This window comes from Macrotis lagotis, chromosome X, assembly GCF_037893015.1.
Source record: "Macrotis lagotis isolate mMagLag1 chromosome X, bilby.v1.9.chrom.fasta, whole genome shotgun sequence".
NCBI lineage: Eukaryota > Metazoa > Chordata > Mammalia > Peramelemorphia > Peramelidae > Macrotis > Macrotis lagotis.
This window is the reverse complement of record NC_133666.1, coordinates 234517971-234538555: the sequence shown is the minus strand read 5'-3', so window position 1 is coordinate 234538555 and position 20585 is coordinate 234517971. Positions and strand designations below refer to the sequence as shown.

General features: G+C 33.1%; 1 pseudogene; it reads right to left on the bottom strand.

Annotated features, from left to right (window-relative positions):
- Positions 1-588: 588 nt before the first annotated feature.
- On the bottom strand, positions 589-7208 carry LOC141501678 (ubiquitin-conjugating enzyme E2 C-like; annotated as a pseudogene).
- Positions 7209-20585: the final 13377 nt, after the last annotated feature.

The following is a 20585-nucleotide window of genomic DNA, read 5'->3' as shown; positions in this document are numbered from 1 at the left end:
TATTGAAAACTGACTGATGTCTTGAGATTTATATTTCAAAAGATCAAACATCACTTCTTAACTCTTGAGAACAATTTTGAACTATGGTTATCTTTGAGCCAGGAAGCAGAATTGAAACATACCAAGGAGTTCTTTAAAAGACACAGCACATGGAATAAAAACCAAAAGGAAGAAATGGAGAATGCAATAGCTGAGTAGTACCAATGAAAAGACAATGCTGCCAGTTCCATTTAGGACTTAAAAATCTTCACCAGAAGAATTTTAAGTATAAGGACAGCATGTGAAAAGGAGAAACTGAAAGGAGAAAAAGTAAAAGGAAATGATGAATTATAACAAAGAAAGATGGAGGAGAGTCATTGTTTGACTATAGACCTTTTCTTGCAGAAAATTCATATTTTTTAAATATAACTTTATACATTAATGTTGAAGATTGGACTAAAATTTGGGGGGGGTAGGAAACCAATCTATGACACTGAATTCTGTATAGAAAATGCAGGTTAAGAAGAAGGGAAAAGATTTATCAACACACAAACAAGTAGACATACACATTTACATAAGATTAAGGGAAGGTAAACTGACTTGCCCAGATCAGGGCTTTTGGCTAATCACCCACTTCATGTAGATTTTCCCCACCCCACCCAATCGATATTTTATTTTATTTTTCCAATTACATGCTGTGAAAGTTTTTCAAAATTCATTCACATGCATATGTATGTTTACAAGTTACATAATATCTTTCCACCCTCCTTTTCCACCCCCCTCCTTCTCCTCATAGACAAACAGTCTGGTGAACATTCTACAAGTTTATATATTTAACAAGTTTACATATTAGTCATTTTCTGTATGGGAATTAGGATTAAGGGAAAAGAAAGAAAATCATGACTTAGAAAGGAAAAACATAAGAGAAATTTTTAAAATTCTGTAGGATTTTTGCTTTGTTTTGTTTTTATTTTGCTTTTCTTCTTCTTCTGGATGTGGATAGCATTGTCCATAACAGGTCTCCCAGGGTTGCCCTAGCTCTCTGAATTTCTGAGAGGAGCTGCATTCATCAAAGTTCTTCAATTGAAAATGTTATTAATATATATACATATAAAATGTTTTCTTGTTTCTGTTCCCTTTGCTCAGCATAAGTTCCTAGATTTGTTCCATGCTTCTCTAGAGTTCAACCATTCGTGGTTTCTTACAGTACAATAGTTCTCCATAGCATCCATATATCACAACTTGTTTAACCATTCCCCAATTGATAGGCATTCCCTCAATTTCCAATTCTTTGCCACTACAAAAAGAGTTGCTATGGATATTTTGGAACATTTGGGATGCTTCCCATTTTTTATGATTTCTTCTGACTATAGGCCTAGTATTGATATTGCTGGGTTGATACCCTTTGATCATTTATCAATAGGGGAATGACTAGTAATCTTATAAATTGATTCAATTCTCTACTTATTTTAGAAAGGAGACCTTTATCAGAATCCTTATCTGTGAAAATCATTTCCCAGCTCTCTCTGTTTTCTTTCTAATCTTGTCAGCATTGGTTTTTTTAGTGCAAATACTTTTTTAATTTAATATAGTCAAAATTCTACATTTTGCAATTTATAATGTACTCTGTTTCTTGTTTGGTCATAAATTTCTTGGGCATAGATCTGACAGAATTTCTTTATCTGTTAATTGGTCTATGGCATAGATATCCAAAATGCGGCCCAGATTCACACTGCGATTTTATGCGACACCCTGTGAGTTTACTAAATGCTTTAGTAAATGAAGCTGCAGAGCTCTCGCTAAAATGGCAAATCAAAATGTATTGTCTATTCTTTCAATAAAAACTTTTAAAAGTTAGGTTGGACAACCTTGATCTATTGCCCTTTATGTCTAAATCCTATACCCATTTTGACTTTTTTTGGTGTGGAGTGTGAGATGTGGGTCTATGTCTACTTTTTGCATAATTTTTTCCAGTTTTCCCAACAATTTTTATTAAATAGTGAGTTATCAACCCAGAAACTAATGTCTTTGGGTTTGTCAGACAGTAGATTACTATTGTCATTGACGATTTTTTTAACCTATCCTATTACTATTGTGTTTTTTTTAACCTGTCCTAATTCACTGGTCCATTATTGGATTTCTTAATCAGTACCAGGAAGTTTTAATTATTGCTTCTTTAATAGTGTAGTTTTAAATCTGGTAGAGCAAGGCCAAATTTATTTACATTTTTCATCAGTTTCATTGATATTCTTGACATTTTTTTGCTCCAGATGAATTTTGTTATTTTTTTCTTAGCTTGGTAAAATAGTTATTTGAGAATTTGATTGGTATGGTACTGAATAGGTAATTTAATTTATGTAGATTTGCCATTTTTTTATTATATTAGCTCAACCTAACTATGATTGACATTTTTCCAGTTGTTTAGATCTGATTTTGTGTCATAAGTGCTTTGTAATTGTGTTCATACATGATTCAGTGTTTGTCTTCGGAGATAGGTTCCCAATTATTTAAATATTGTCTGCAGTTACTTTAAATGGAATTTCTCTTTCTATCTCTTGCTCTTGGGCTTTATTGTTTATATAAAGAAATGCTAAGGGTTTAAGTCAGTTCATTTTATATCCTAATAATTTGCTGTATTTATTGTTTCAAGTAGTTTTCTTAGATATTTTCTTGGGTTCTCTAAGTATACCCTCATATCATACCCAAAGAGGGAAAGTTTTGCATCCCCATTGCCAATTCTAATTCCTTCATTTTGTTTCTCTTCTCTTTTTACTAAAACTAATATATCTAATACTTTGCATAGTAATGGTGATAATGGACATTCTTGTTTCATCCTTGATCTTATTAGAAATGTTCTTAGTTTCTCACCATTGCATATAATATTTGTTGATGATTTTAGACAGATACTGCTTATTATTTTATGGAATTCCATTTGTTCCTATACTTGTTAATATTCTTAATAGGAATGAATGTTGTAATTTGTCAAAAAATTTTTAGGATCTATTGAGATAATCATATGATTTATGTTGGTGTTATTATTAATATGTTCAATTATGTTTAGAGTTATCCTAATATTGAACCATCCCTACCTACCTGTACATATCCTCCCTGATCATGGTGTATTATCCTACGAATAACTTGCTATAATCTCTTTACTAAAATTATATTTAATATTTTTGCATCAATATTCATTAGAGAATTTGTCTATAATTTTCTTTGTTTTAGTTCTTCCTGGTTTAGGTATCAGCACCATATTGATGTCATAAAAGAAATCTGACAGAACTACTCCTATTTTTAAAAATAATTTATGTAGAATTGGAATTTATTCCTTAAATGTTAGGTGGAATTCACTTGTAAATTCATCTGGGCCCAGAGGCATTTTTCTGAGGGAGTTTATTGTTACTTTCTTAAATTTCTTTTTCTGAAATGGGGATATTTAGGTATTTTATTTGTTCTACTGTTAATCTAGGCAATTTGTATTTTTGTAAATATTCATACAGTTGGGTAAAATAGCTCCAAATATCCCTCTAATTTCCTTCTTGTTGGTAGTGATTTCACCCTTTTCATTTTTTATACTGGCAATTTGGTTTCCAATTTTATTAATTTTTCATAAAACAAACTTTTAGTTTTATTTATTAGGCCAATGGTTTTCTTGCTTTCAATCTTTTTGATAGGCAATGCGGTTAACTAACTTGCCCAGGGTCACACAGGTACATAATTAAGTTTCTGAGGCCAGATTTGAACTCAGGTTTCCATGACTCCAGGGTCAGTGGTCTGTCCACTGTGCTATTCAGCTTCCCCTTTCAGGTTTATTGATTTCTTCTTTGATTTTTGGAATTTTTAATTTGGTATTTAATTGGTGATCTTTAATTTGTGCTTTTTCTAGCTTTTATAGTTGCCTATCCAATTCATTGATCCCCTCTTTTTTATTTTATTCATATATGAATTTAGAATTATATAATTTGCCCTAAAAAGTGTTTCAACTGAAACCCATAAATTTTGGTATGATGTATCACTCTTATAATTTTCTTGGATGAAATGCTTCAATATTTCTATGATTTGTTGTTTGATCCACTCATTCTTTAAAATTAAGTTATTTAGTTTTCAATTAACTTTTGATTTATCTTTCCATGGTCCCTTATTACATGTAATTTTTATTGCATAATGACCTGAAAAACATGCATTTACTATTTTGGCCTTTCTGTATTTGATTGTAAGGTTTTATGGTCTAATGCATAGTCAGTTTTGGTATAGCTGTTCTTTTCTATCCCCATTCAGTTTTCTAAAGAGCTCCAGCATATATAACTTTTCTAAGGTTTTATTCACCTTCTTAACTTCCTCCTTGTTTATTTTGTGATTAAATTTATATTATTATGAGAGAGGGAGATTTAAGTCCCCATTATCATAGTTTCATTCAGCTTCTCCTAAGAATTTGGATGCTGTGCCTCTAGGTGAATATAGGTCTAATAATTTACTTCATTAATTATGGTACCTTTTAAGATCATGTAGTTTCCTTCCTTATCCAAAAGAGATCTATGTTTACTTTTGCTTGGTCTGAGATCAAGGTCATTACTCCTATTTTTTCTTTTCTGCTGAAGCATAATATATTTTGCTCCAGCCTTTTTACCTTTAACCTGTCTGTATCTCTCTGCTTCACATTTCTTGTAAGCAACATATTGTAGGTTTCAATTTTTAATCTATTCTATTATCTACTTCTGTTTTATGGGAGAGTTTATTCCATTCACATTTACAGTTAAGATTACTAATTCTTTATTTCTTTCCATGTTATCTTTCCCCATTTGTACTCTTCTCTTTCCTTTCCTTTTATTTCTCCTCACCAATGTTTTGCTCCCTTTCCCCCTTAACTTTTCTTTTGAATTTTAACTTTCAGTTTACTTTCACTTCTACCTTCACATTCCCTTTTATCAGTCTTTTCTTCTTTTTTTTTTCTTTTCCTTTCCCCAGGCCACTTCTGTGTAGAATAGAGAAGATTTATACACCCAATTACAAATGTATGTTATTCTCTCTCTGGGACAAATCTATTGAATGGGATTTACTCAGTGTTCACACCCTCCTTTATTTCCCTCTATTATTATAGGTCTTTGTGCCTCTTCACCTGGTGTTATTTATCCACTACTACTTAGTCATTTTTCCTTTTTATGCTTTTGTTGTTTTTAACCCTTTCTTGTACTTACATTTCTTTTGTCAAATTATACTTCTTATATCTGACATGATAGAGGTTCTATCAATCAAAATACTAGCAATCATAATACAATCAATCAAATGTTGATATATTAATTGCTTGAGAAATTTATTTATCTATCCATCCATCCATCTATCTATTTATTTAATTATTTATATAGATTTTTCAAGGCAATCGGGTTAAGTAGCTTGCCCAAAGCCACATGGCTAGGTAATAATGAAGTGTCTGAGGTTGGATTTGAACCCAGGTACTCCTGACTTCAAGGTCAGTCCTCTATTCACTCTGCCCCCCTAGCCACCCCTTGCTTGAGAAATTAATAAGCTCAAAGTATTATCAAAGTACACAAAGCTTGATTGATATGCATTGTCTCAAATTACCCTCCCCTCTTCTGTCTCATTAGAAATATACTTCTTAAGAATCATGAATTACATGAAATTATAATCACTTTATATCTTACCCCTTTTCAAGTACCCTCAATGGACATAAATTCCTTATGAACCAAAGAGTCATGCAAAGTCAAATAATTTCTAGTATCATTTGTGTCCACCCCTCCCTCCAGCATATTTCTTTCAAGTGTAGCCAAAGCATCAAGTTAAGCAAAATCTTTTCATGATGTTTTCATGTCCAGTGTTTCTAAGTTATTCTCTCCCTCCATCTCTATAGTACACCAACTATAACACTACATCCTTCTCCAAACAAAGTATCAGGTATACTCACTTCTACACTCCTCCCCCCACTCACTTTGCTCCCTAACTATGTTTATGGTACTTAAACCCTAATAAAATAAAGTATGGATTAAAATAACATCATTTCCTAATCTCTTTATGTCCAACCTTTCTAAATAGGTTCTCACCTTCTGCCACTATGGTACTACAAACCTCTAAGTATCTAGTAAATTCAAGTCATTTCTAATTTAATTAAGCATAGAGTCTCTAAGTAACCTAAGTACTGGGACAAAATGAAGGTCAATTTTAAGAAGGTCTATTTCATGTTTAAATTCTTTTTTAAGCTCTTGGATTTTGGATTTGAGTCTAATTCATAGACTCCTTTGAGATTTTCCATGTAGGTAATTTTTCATTACTTTCTTCTTCTGAGGTATCATTTTTATCATCTCTGTCTGCATAGTAGCTTCCTATTGTGAACTTTCTTTTACTTTTTCCCCTCCTCATTTTGATTAATTGAGCTCTGCTCCTGGGGTATAGGGAATATAGATTCAAATTTTTTGGCCCTGAGGCTGGGGGTTCTGATCCCTGGCTTATCATTGGCCAATATGTTGCCTATATAGATCAGGCATTGCCCATGCAGATGTTTGATTCCTTCTTTATGTCCAGGTTCTATTATCTAACTGATAGGATCTGTGCCATTATCTAGATGCAGGCACCTGGACTGCACTGTGGCTAAATGACTTCTTTTGTCTTTCCTGCTTTTCTGCCTAGTTGGGCTTTACTTTACTTTTTCTCTGGAAGCGATAAACCTTCACTGAAGATCTTCCATGTCTACTGTTGAATATTTGTTTTGATCTTTTTTTTTGGTGGGATCTATAGCTTTAATGTTTATGTAGAAGTTTCATTTAATGTTGCATAGGGAAAAGTTCCAGGAGCATGCTAGCTTTATGCTACCATATTGACTATGCACTGGAAGTCTTTTCTAGGTATGTTTTAACAGCTGAGGGGTTTGTCCAAAGTCCAGTAAGGTGTCTGTTCAATGAAATATTAGTGTTGGATTCTCCCAGTAGGTTCTGGATAGTTAGTAGAATATTTCTGGCATCATATAGAGCTGACCACTTGTCTTTGAGGATGTCCAAATATATATTGTCTTGAGTGTCCTCATCAGGATGGTAATATGGTAACAAATTTCACAGTGGGAGTGTTATTTGAGTAGCCGCTGGGGAATTCCAGGGAGAGCTTTTATCCTATGTCTTCATATACTGTGCAACTGTTCCATGTATTGTCCCAACCCATTTAAAGAAATTGTTTGACTCTGGGAAGGCAGAAATTCCTTTGACTGCAGACATGATTAGGTTCATCATTTCCTTCTATATAACTTTCTGCCCACAGGCAGTACTCACTTGTTCCAGACTTGTTCAACTTACAAGAGGCAGCAGCCATGCTGGCAACTACCTGGTCATGATTCTGAAAGGCTATGGGGGCCCTGAGGGAAAGGAAGAGAAACTCCCTGGTGGCAACTGTCAGAAAAATCATTCTTAGAATTTTTTGTTATATTCAGCTATTTAGTGATATATGGAAGTTTGAAGAAAACATCTGCTCTTTCCCCTATTTCTCCTTCCCATTTCCACTCAGGAAAAGGTATTATCATATGCTTGTTCTCTTTTTTTCCCTCAAATATAAATATACCTGGAGATAGTTAGAAATTAGGGAATATATAAATTATAGCAGAAAGAATTTAGCTCCCTGGGGTTCCCATTTTAGCTCTCTGCAGTTACCATTATTGTTCTTATATCAATCAGTTACTTTTGATATAATTCCTAAATGTCCAGTTACACAAAATGACCTTTAACCTATACATTAGAAAAATCAGCAGAAGTGAGTAATTTTGTTATTTATTTGTTTGCTTGTTTATTTTGGAGATGAACTGTGATTTAGTGACATAGGGAATTTCCAGGAGGAAACCTCAATGAAATGTGAGTACTTACTCTGAAAATTACATTCTTTCATATTTCCTTGGGCCATTGAGAGGTGAAGTGATTTGGCCAGGGTAATAATATGTTTCAGAAATTGGTCTTGGGCTTAAGTTATACTGACCTCAAGGCTAGCTGTCTACCTACTCCAAAATAATATCTCTTAGTATTGTGAATAACCAAGTGACAGACTCCCCATTATAGTCTCCCTCACAGGCAAGAATGCTTCAGTTACAATAGATTTTTGAGGTACCCATCCCAGAGTATTCATCAATCATCTTGAAGGGGAAAAGATATTCATCAATTTGGACTTGAACCCACAGGTATACTAAGCTACCTTTTGGAGATAGGGCAGAATCAATACATTTGCATTTTAATTAGAAATTATTCTTTGTCACTTCTTTTTTGAAATATGCTGCCTATTTGTCAAAATTCAGGGTATGATACCAAAAAATTACTGCAACACATATATTGCCTGAGGAAATAGAATTTTAGTTTAAATCATTTTCATATTTGATATACTTTAGGGAAATATGGCTAAAACAAAATATAATATTTTTTCATTGATGATTTCAGAAAATATACAGCAGAGAATCTTAATATGTGTCTGAATATATTTCATGGAGTTCATGAAACTAGATGGGAAAAAATAGTTCAAATTATTTCATTTCCTTTGAAATCATATTCATTTTACTTTATACATTTAAAACCTTTTTTTTCTGTGAAAGCATCAGCAGTATTCACTGGACTACCACAAGTGTTCATGATAAAAAAAAAAGAACAATGCTAAGAATCTCTGAGTAGAAGTTGGACAGAGTTAATTTGAATTTTTATATCTCTTGAAAACCCAGTGTTTTGCTCCAAATAAGACTAGATGCTACATTAAAATTTTAATGGCTTAAAATCACTACAAATATTTAATTTGTAGTTATTAGATTTGTGGTTTATTTTCTTTAGAAACTCTTCTGTTTAAATTTAAATTTTTCAACTCATTTTAATAAAATGTTTTTTGTTTTCATAATTACTTTGATCACAGCCCACAATAATGAATTGGAAAAAAAAGTCATTTTGCTTAGTTCTATTTAACTTAGCACATTTAAGAATTGTGTGACCTTTGGCAATTCACTTATCCTATTTGCCATTCCTCATCTGTAAAAGGAAATGGCAAATCATTCTCATATCTTTGGGAAGACCCCAAATCAGGTAATCAAGAGTTCGAAATAACTGAAACCTTGAAAGGCAACAAAATAATTTTTCTGCTATAAGATAGACTCAGTTTTGTATTATTCCCTTTTGTGCTCCTCAAAACAACTTCTATCTTGGAAAGAAGTTTTAGAACCTCAATATTCAAGATAAATTCCATTTTTAGTGAGGAGAAACAAACTAAGGGAGGAGTGAAAACTTATCAACTCTACTCATTACTATGCCCAAATTCAGAGTTCATATCTTATTGCTCTTTAAAAGGTAAACTAGTTTTAACAGACTTGGGAAGGGGTCCTTCTAATAATAGAGATTACTTGTTTTTTTTTTTTTTGGATTACTTGTTTCTAAGTATACTCATATAGGAACTAAAAACAGGTTCATTTCACTTTGGGAAAATTAAAAGATAGTGCTTTTGCCAAGAACCTGAGGTTCCATTTCATTATCTCAGATTGGAGAATTGATTATTAACATTCAGTACATGATGCCAAGCTTATTCCATGGCAAACATTTCCCTAGGAAATGAGAACTGGGCTCATAAAATTCTTCAAAAACATTTAGCATTTAGATATCTATTATGGAAATACCTTTCTAGATACTTCTCTGGAATGGTCTATAGATTTGCAAGATTCTGAGTTCATTTCAAGTTCTTGACATGTGGTGTTATATAGGTGCACAACAATATTTTTATTATCTGCTATTGCAGATAAACTAGGACACTAGTTCTATTTCCAAGGCTTTCAAATATTTCATGATCATGTAAAATAAAAGTGAATTCAGTAGAACAGACCATAAAATAGTTATGACCCTAGAATACTCATGTTACAGAAAAACATTTGGCAAACTGAGCTGTGCAGATTATTGCCAAGGACAGATGAACTCCTTGGAGTAGGTTAGGAAGGATAAGTTTTGCTTTCAAATTAATGGATGGAGATTTGAAACTGCAAGTTGGGAAATAATGAAAAGCATTTTAAAATGGACTTTCTCATGGAGAATTAAAAAACTCCACTAAAGTCAAAAGAGTTTAACATTGCAAAGAGATTGTCTTAATATTTTCTAATAATAGTTCCAGTTTTCAGAGTAAGCCTGATAATGACATTAAGGGAGTACAAGAAAGAGATATTTTCTAATAAATTCAACTCATGCTAGAATAGAATGATTTTGCACTAACATAAAATCACTGGATAATATGAGCCTTTCAATACTTTTTCTACCTATCTAGGAAAAAGTGTCCCTGACAAGGGACTTTCCCACAAAATTTTTGGCAAGGGGTCATTTAACCTTTGACTTGTTAACCCCAATGATAGAGGAAACCAAAGAGTCGCTAAATTACCTCATTTTATTTTGTTAACTTTAATTGTTAGGATTTTTTCCTTATAATGAGCCAAAAATCTAACTTACTTTCACACTCTTATTTCTACCTTTTGAGGCCAAAAACTTTTAACAGAACCTATTTGACTGTATCAATTCTTTGAGAACAATGATAATATCTCACCTTTATCCATCACTACCTATAACCACCATTTCTTTCAACATTCTCATTGTTCTATATTAGACAGATTTAATTTGTCAATGTCTTTCTTAAAATGCAATTGTAGAACTGACCATAATTTTCAAGATTTATTCAAACTAATGCAAAGCAACACAGAGTTGTCTCTTCTTTTATATAGATCCTGTATATTTGATTATGTTTCCCAATTCTTTTTGAATTCATTCTCAATATTGGAGGCTCTTTTTTGATTTTTCAGTCATCCAAATACTCTAAATCTCCATATATGTAGTTATTAGTGTAAAATATTTTCTAATTGTGTTGATGATTTTTTGATTTTGTAAATTTTTTTCATTCATTGTTGGTTTGTGGTGGCAATATCTTAGATTTTCAATAGTTTGGAAAAGTATAAATATGAGATTCCAATAATGGAAACTAGAATTTTACTTAATGGAAACAAATTTATCTCCAAATTATCATTTTAGAGCGCTCCCTGGGGCATTATGATATTTGGCACATAGCCAAAATAAAAAGGAAATAATTTGAATTCATGTTTTTTCAAGACTCCTATTCAGTCTCATAGCCTTTAGCAGATTGCTCATTCCCTTCCTTCTCCATCAGTTTTACTATAATTAATTTTTAACATCTCTTTGCTTACTGGTTACTTCTCTAATATCTATTCCTTGCTTATGTTATTTCTTCTTCAAAAAATCCTCACTTGATCTGCAAAATTACTTACCCCCAAAATTACTTGCAAAGGGCATCTATAATTAAATACCTCCACTTCTTTTCCTCTCATTCTCTTCTTAACTATATGTAGTCTGTAAAACTGCCCTATTTAAAATTACCAATTATCTCTTAATTGTCAAGTCTCACTTGTTTATATTTCTCAGTGCTCATATAAAATTGATCTCTCCACAGTTTCATATTGTTGATCATTCCCTTTTGCTTGATAATAATGTCTTTCTGTTTTTTTCTTGACATTGTTATCTTCCTACCTGTTCAAATACTCTTTATTAGTTGCCTTTGCCATATCTTTATCAAAGGTATACTAGTTATTGATAGCTGATATTTGAACAGTGCTTACAATGCACTTCCCTCTATGTGAAGCACCTTAAAATTATTATCTCACTTGGTCCTTATGATAATTTTGGGAGATAGGTGATATTTTTATCCCCATTGCAAAGATGAGGAAACTGAGAAAGACAGAGGGTAAGTGACTTAAGTGACTAGGGTCATACAGGTAAGAAATCTGTGAGGTCATATTTGAAATTAGCTCTTACAGACTTCAGACACAGGATTCTATTCACTTCACCTCTTGCTAACCATGGATGTCCACCAAGATTATGTCTTTGAATCTTTTCTTCTCCTATAGTCTTTACTATAATTATTTCATCAGCTTTTATGAATTTACTTGTCATCTCAATATAAATGTCCAAACTTAACCTCTCCTCTGAGCGCTAGTCTTATGTTTCAACTGCCTATTGATAATTCAAACCAGACATCTCATAACTATCTTAAACTCAGCATATCCAAAATTGAACTAATTATCTTTCCCCCCAAACTCTCCTTTTCTCTTAAATGTTTTTATTACTATCAAGTGTATAAACATCCTGCCAGTCATAGCCACCAAAGAAGTTGCCTCAATATTTTTCCCACAGTTGCTATTACCAGCTGTATTTCCCTCCACTCTATTCCTCCCCAATCTCATCTATTCCATTCTCTCTCTCTCTCCTTTCACCCTGTCACTGTTTAGAAGTGTAGTGCATCTGAGTACCCTCTCCCATGATCTTCCCTCTCTTCTATCACCTACTGTCCCTTTCCCTCCTCTGATCCCTTTATCCCATCCCTTTCCTCTCATTTTTCTCTAGGCTAAGATAGATTTCTCTACCCTATTAAGTGTTTATGTTCCTCTCTGAGCCATTCCTGATGAGAATGAAGGCTCACTCATTTCCCCTCACCTTCCTCTGTTCCACTCCATTATCAAAGCTTTTTCTTGACTCTTATGTGAAATATCTTACCCCCTTCTTCCTCTCCTTTCTGTTCCTCCAAGTACTTTCCTTTCATCCATTGACTTCATCTTTTTACTGTCTTATACTATGCTCACGCTGGTGTGGCAGAATTCTCTCACCAGCCCATCCAGCTGTTCTCGATGATTAAACCACCCCCTCTGCCATGGACCCAGGCACCCAGCCCAGCTGTACAGAACTGCAGCTGCATTGTGGCTTTTTCCAACCCCTGTCCTAGTGGAACAGACCTGTCCTGGAGATCTTCTAAGTTTTCTTGGACTGGAAAATTATATCACTCAGTCTTCCTATGGGTTCTGCACCTCTACATTTTGGCTAGAATAATATTTTGATGGCTTTTGGAGTTTTTTCGTGACTGAGTTCCCAGGAATTCATGCCTTCATACAAGCATCTCCCCTCTTCCTATTTTCTCTAGGATTTCAGCACCTGATTCCCCAAATAACTTTAAATAATGACTCTAAACAATTTCTAGAGCATCAGAACCTGGAAAAAGGTGGAGTGAAACAATTTTCCAGATCAAGACAACTTAGATCAGTAGGAAAGGTTTGTTGAACCAGGGTGAGAGAGGAACAGACTAGTACAAACTGTATAAGCACAGAGCAGGATGTTGTAGACCAGGAGTGGGTCTGGTGGGGGGAAGGACTGATTCAGTGGCAGCAGCTGTGGTTTCCAGACCTCCCATCCTACAGACATACATCAAAGACAACTTAGAAATTCTTTAGGAAAAGTCTGTCTCACCTGAGTGAAAGTGGAGTTCAGACAAGCTCAGTTCTATGCAACCCAGTCCCAGTAAACCAGGAGCAGACCTTGGGAGCCATTGAATCAGCAGTAGTAACTGCTGCTTCCAGAACTCCCAGTCCACAGATAGTAAAGGGGTTGTACAACTGCTCCAAAGGATACAGGGATCTCTGCTGGTACTGAGGCAGGGCTCTATAGCTTTGCCCATACATGAATTGGGGTCAGAGTCCTGGGTAGTAGTCCTAGGGTCAGGAGGAGTACTGGCATGTCAGGGCTTGGGACCACAAAGCCCTTGTAACACTTCAAGGGCAAAAAAAAGATGCTTGTAGTCACTCATAGACCCAAGCACATAGGTCAGGAGAGTAGTCAATACCTCTCCTTAGGGTTAGATGATCCCACCTTTGATGAACTGAACACTTTCAGATACCTAGAAGTATCTTTGAAAAAACTGAACAAACCTTTGAAACTTGGGACAGTGATTCCTTCATCTCGACAGAGGGACCATACTTTAACAGAACTGAAAGTCAATTAATAGACTGGGAAAATGAGGAAACAAAAAATTATAGACTTACTATAGTGACAAAGAAGATCAAAACATGCACTCAAAAGAAGATAACAAAATCAAAATTCCTACATCCAAAGTTTCAAGAAAAAATATGCATTGGTCTCAGGTCATCAGAGAGTTCTAAAAGGATTTTGAAAATCAATTCAGAGAGATAGAGTAATAAATGGGGAAAGAAATGAAAGTGATATAAGAAAATCATGAAAATGAGCTATAGCTTAGTAAAGGAGACACCCTCCCCCAAAACCCAACAGACTAGTACAAATGGTAGTAGAGATCCAAAAAGTCAATGAGGAGATTACCTTAAAAGCAAAATTGTCTAAATGGAAAAGAGGGTTTATAAGGTCATTGAAGAGCATAATTCCTTAAAAATAGAATTGAGCAAATGGAAGCTAATGACTTTATGAAAAATCAAGAAACAATAAACATGATCAAAAGAATGAAAAAAAAGAAGACAATGTGAAATATCTCCTTGAAAAAAATAACTGACCTGGAAAATTGATTCAGGAGAGATAATTTTAAAATTATCGAACTATTTGAAAGCTAAGATCAAAAAAAGAACTTGTCCACCAGTTGTCAAAAAATTGTCAAGGAAAACTGACCTGATATTCTAGAACCAAAGGGTAAGAATGAAATTGAAAGTTTCCATCAATCACTTCCTGAAAGAGTTCCCAAGTGTTCATAGAAATCTATCATACCCAACAAGAAAGTAGGAGAAGAAGGGAATAAAAAAGATGAGTGATTAGAAGGGAGTGCAGATTGAGGGAAAGGATAGTTAGAAATCAAAAAACCCTTAACGAGAGAGAGAAAAGAATAAAGCTGGGGTAAGATGGAGGGAAATATATTTAGCAATAGTAACTGTGAAAAAAATTAACAGATTTCACTAACAAAGGACTCATTTGTCAAACATTTAAGGAACTTAATCAAATTTATAAAAATAAAAATCATTGCTCAATTGGAAAATGATCAAAAGATATGAACAATTTTCAGATGAAGTAATCAAGGCTAACTTAATAGCCACATAGAAAAAATGTTCTAATTCACTATTGATTGTAGAAATGCAAATGAAAAGAATTCTGTGGTACTAGATGATATCTATTAGGACAGAAAAGGAAAATAACAAATGTTGGAGAGGATGTAGGAAAAATGAGACATTAATGCATTGTTGGAAGAGTTGTGAACTGATTCAGTCTTTCTGTAAAGTAGTTTTTGTAAAGTAGTCCCTTTCACCTAGCAATGCTATTTCTGGATCTGTAATTGCCCAGAAGATGGAAAAAAAAGAAAAGGACATATACATTATACATATAGATTATATAAATACACAATATATATTATGTGTAATTATAATATACAATAATATAGTATATAACAAATAATATATATCATATAATAATATACAATATAAACACACATATATCTATATCTATATATCTATATATGTATATATACATATATATCTATATCTATATCTATCTATCAATCTATATATATATATATATATATATATATATATATATATATATAGAGAGAGAGAGAGAGAGAGAGAGAGAGAGAGAGAGAGAGAGAGAGGTGGCATACTATTCTGCCATGGGAAATGATCAGTAGGATGCTCAAAGAATAACCTGCAAAGACTTGCATGAGCTGATGGAAAGTGAAATGTATTGTGAACAAAATGAACAGCAATATTGTCAATCAGTTGTGAATGACTTAACTATTCTCAGCAATAAAATGATCCTAGGCAATTCTGAAATGCTTAGGATGAAAATTGCTTTCCAACCTCAGAGAATGAACTGATGGTGTTTGAATATAGATTGAAGCATACTTTTATACTTTATTTTTCTTGAGATTTTTATTTGATTTCTTTTACAACATGACTATTATGGAAATCTTTTGCTTGTTTGTACATATATAATCGATACCAAATTGCTATCCTTCTCAATGGGGGAGGGGTGGGAAGGGAGAAAATTTGGAACTCAGCGTTTTCAAAATTAATGTTGAAAATTGCTTTTAGATATAATTTGAGAAAAATAAAATACTAAATTAAAAAATTAAAAAAAAGTTTATTCTGCCTCCACATACACTGACCTGCTTGCTGTTCCTTAAACACAAGAGCCATACTGTGACCTCTTTGAGAGCCAGGACTGTTTATTTTTCATTTCTTTGTATTCTCAAGGCTTACCACAGTGTCTGACACATGCTAGTTTCTTAATAAATGTTTACTGATTGACCAATATCTGGGTCCTGAGTATTTTTACTGACCATCCATCCCATAAGCCTGAAACTTTCTCTTTTCATTTCTTTCTCCTGACTTTTCTGGCTTCTTTCAAGTCTTTGTTGAAATTTTATCATTTACAAGATGCTATGCCATGTACTCCTTAATCTCTCATCCCCTGTTTTTCCAGTAAAGATCTTTTTTGTTTCTAATTATTTATATGATCTCCCCCATTAGACTGAGTGCTCCTTGAGGTCAAGAACCACCATTTTATCTTTCTATGTATTTGTTTTTTTTCCCTGTGTATTTGTTGTTGTTAATCTTAAATTTTGATTACTGATATACTTAGGGACACTGCCTCCCTTTATATTTATCCCATTGCATTTCATTTTATTAGATTTACCTTCCTTTTCTAGATTGTTACAGAATAATTTTTAATTTTTGAGTCTCATACCATTTGACAATGAATTATAAAAATTTCTTTCTCTGAAAAATTGATTCTATCACTTCATCAGGATATCTAGGTGACACAGTGGTTGGAGTACTGAGCTTGGAATCAGGAAGACTCATCTTTATAAGTTCAAATCTAACCTTTAGACATTACATGCTGTGTATTCTTGGATAAGTCACTTAACTGGATAAGTCATTTAACTCAGTTTTTTTTAAACTGTAAGATGAATTAGAGAAGGAAATTTAAAATTAGTCCAGTATCTTGGTCAAGAAAACCCCTAGTGCATGAATAACAACCAAAAAAAGCACTTTAAGTTGCATTTGACCCCAGCAAAATCACTTCATCTCTTCTTTGCTAAATTAACTTAACTATAAGATTAGAACAATTACAATTATGCAGCTCTTATCAAATGAGGTTTCTGAGGGTTCAATGAGATAATGTATATAAAGGATTTTATCCATTGTTAAAGTCACATATAATTATCAACAAGATTTCAATATAACAGGAATTTAGCAACTTCTTAACATTTCAGTCAATATAAAATTTAAGAATTGTCTAATATATATATATATATATATATATATATATATATATATATATATATATATATATACCAGTCATTTTACTAAGTTCTGAGGATACAAAGAAGGATAAAAGAGAGTCCTTGCTTTCAAAGAGTATGCTGTCTAATGGGAAAAACAATGTTAAAAAAAGCTATGTACAAACTAATCAAATACTGAATAAATTGGAGATAAACAATGGAAGGAAGTCATTAATATTAAGGGGAATCAAGAAAAGCTTCTAATTGATTGCATTTTACTGGATCTTAAAGGACACCAGAGAAATCAAGAGTTAGAAATGAGGAGGACTACTCTAGGAATGGGGAATGGTCAGCATACATTTTATTCTTTCTTTAAGATTTTATTTAATTTTGAGTTTTACAATTTTCCCCCTCAAACTTCCTTCCCTCTCCCCTCACAGAAGGCAGTCTGTTAGTCTTTATATTGTTTCCATGGTATACATTTATCTAAGTTGAATGTGATGAGAGAGAAATCATATCCTTAAGGAAGAAAAAAAATGTGTAAGAGATAGCAGAATTACATAATAAGATAAGGATTTCTTTTTCTAAATTAAAGGAAATAGTCTTTGGTCTTTGTTCAAACTCCATGATTCCTTCTCTGGATACAGATGATATTCTCCATATCAGATATCCCAAAATTGTCCCTGATTGTTGCACTGATGGAATGAGCAAGTCCATCAAGGTTGGACATCACCCCCATTTTGTTGTTAGGGTGTACAATGTTTTTCTGGTTCTACTCATCTTGCTCAGCATTACTTATATGCAAAACCTTCCATATTTTCCTGAAATCCCATGCCTCCTGGTTTCTAATAGAAGAATAATGTTCCATGACATACATACACCACAGTTTGTTGACATTCCCCAATTGAAGGATATTTACTTAATTTCTAATTCTTTGCCACCATATACAGGGTTTCTATGAATATTTTTGTACAAGTGATGTTTTTACCCTTTTTCATAATCTCTTCAGTAGTGGTATTGCTGACCAAAGGTCATGCAAATATGTGTTGTCCTTTGGGAGTAATTCCAAATTGCTCTCTAGAAAGGTTGCATTAATTCACATCTCTATCAACACTGCATTAGTGCCCCAGATTCCCCACATCCCTTCCAACATTGATGATTGTCCTTTCTGGTCATAATGGTCAGTCTGAGAGGTATGAGGTGGTATCTCAGAGATGCTTTAATTTGTATTTCTCTAATAAGTAAAGATTTAGAGCAATTTTTCATATGATTATGGATTGCTTTGATTCCTTCATCTTTCAATTGCCTTTGCATATCCTTTGATCATTTGTCAATTGGGGAATGGATTGTTTTCTTTGTAAATTTGACTCAGTTCTCTCTGTATATTTTAGAAATGGGTCCTTTGTCAGAAAAACTACTTGTAAAATTGTTTCCCAATTTACTACAATTCTTTTGGTTTTGGTTTTATCTGTGCAAAAGTTTTTTTAATTTAATGTAATCAAAATTATCTAGTTTGTTTATGATGATCTTCTCCATCTCTTCCTTAGACATAAACTGCTTCCCTTTCAATAGATCTTCAAACTTGCTTATAATATTGTTTTTATGTATAAATCCTGTATCCATTTTGATCTTATCTTTGTATAGGGCAAGTCTATTTCCTATCCAATACAGTTTCCTAGCCAGACAGTTTTGATGACTGATTTGTTATGATATAATTTGAGATCTGATAAAACTAAGCCACCTTCTTTTGCAGTTTTTTTCAGTGAATCCTGTAATTCTTTACTTTTTATTTCTCTATATGAATTTACATTCAACTTTTTCTAATCATTAAAGTAATTTTTTTGGAATTTTGATTGGTAGGGCACTAAACAGGTAATTTAGTTTTGGTAAAATTGTCATTTTTATTATATTAGCTCAACCTATCCATATGCAATTTATGCTTGCCCAGTTATTTAAATCAGATTTTATTTGTGTGAGAAGTTTTTTGTAACTGTTTTCAAAAAGTTTGGGAGTAATTCCAAATTGCTCTCTAGAAAGGTTGCATTAATTCACATCTCTATCAACACTGCATTAGTGCCCCAGATTCCCCACATCCCTTCCAACATTGATGATTGTCCTTTCTGGTCATAATGGTCAGTCTGAGAGGTATGAGGTGGTATCTCAGAGATGCTTTAATTTGCATTTCTCTAATAAGTAAGAGTCTAATAAGAGTCTGCCTAGATTGATAGACTCCCAGCTATTTTATATTTTCTGAGGATACTTTGAATGGGATTTATCTTTCTAACTCTTTCTGATGTATCTTGCTAGTACTATATAGGAATGTTGAGGCATTAAGAGGGTATATTTTACATCCTGCAGCAATGCTAAAGTTGCTAATTATTTCTAGTAGTTTTTTGGATGAATTTTTGGGATTCTCTAGGTAACCATCATGTCATCTTCAAAGAGTGAGAGTTTTGTCTCTTCCTTCCCAATTCTAGTTCCTTCAATTTCTTTTTCTCTTCTTATTGCTGAGGCTAACATTTCTAATATGATATTGAATAGTAGTAGTGATAATGGGCATCCTTGTTTCACCCCCGATCTTATTGGGAATGCCTCTAGATTATCCTTATTGCTTATAATACTTGTTGATGGTTTCAGAAAGATACTTCTTACTATTCTAAGGAACAGTCCACTTACTCTTACACTCTCTAGTGTTTTTAGTAGGAATGGGTGTTGTATTTTGTCAAAAGCTTTTTCAGTATCTATTGATATAATCATATGGTCTCTGATAGGGATTGTTATTGATATAATTAATTATACTAACAGTTTTCCTAATATTGAACCAACCCTGCATTCCTGCAACAAATCCTACTTGGTCATAGTGTATTATCCTAGATAACTCATTGTAATCATTTTGCTAAGATTTTATTAAAGATTTTGGCATCTATATTCATCAGGGAGATAGGTCTATAATTTTCTTTCTCTGTTTTAACTCTTCCTTGTCTGGATATCAGCACCAAAATGGTGTCATAGAAAATTCAGGCAAAATGATTATAGCAATCTGCTGTTTGATAAAACCAAAAAGTACAGCTATTGGGATAAAAACTCTCTCTTCAAAAAACTCTTGGCAAAATTGGAAGTTAGTATGGAAGAAATGTAGATTAGACCAACACCTCATATACTATACCAAGGTAAGAACATAATGGATACAGGATTTAGACATGAAAAACAATATTACAAGCAAACTAGAAGATCAAGGACTAGTTTACCTGTCAGTCCTATGGAAAGGGAAGCAATTTATGACCAAAGAAGACATGGAGAACATCATTAAAAATAAACTAGATAATTTTGATCACATTAAATTAAAAAGCTTTTGCACAGATAAAACCCACTGTAACCAAGATCAAAAGAAGTGTAGTAAATTTGGAAAAAAATTTTTGGAACTAGTATTTCTGACATAGGACTCATTTCTAAAATATACAGAGAACTGAGTCAAATTTAAAAAAAAAACCTACCCCATTCACCAATTGACAAATGGTCAAAGGATATGCAAAGGCAATTTACAG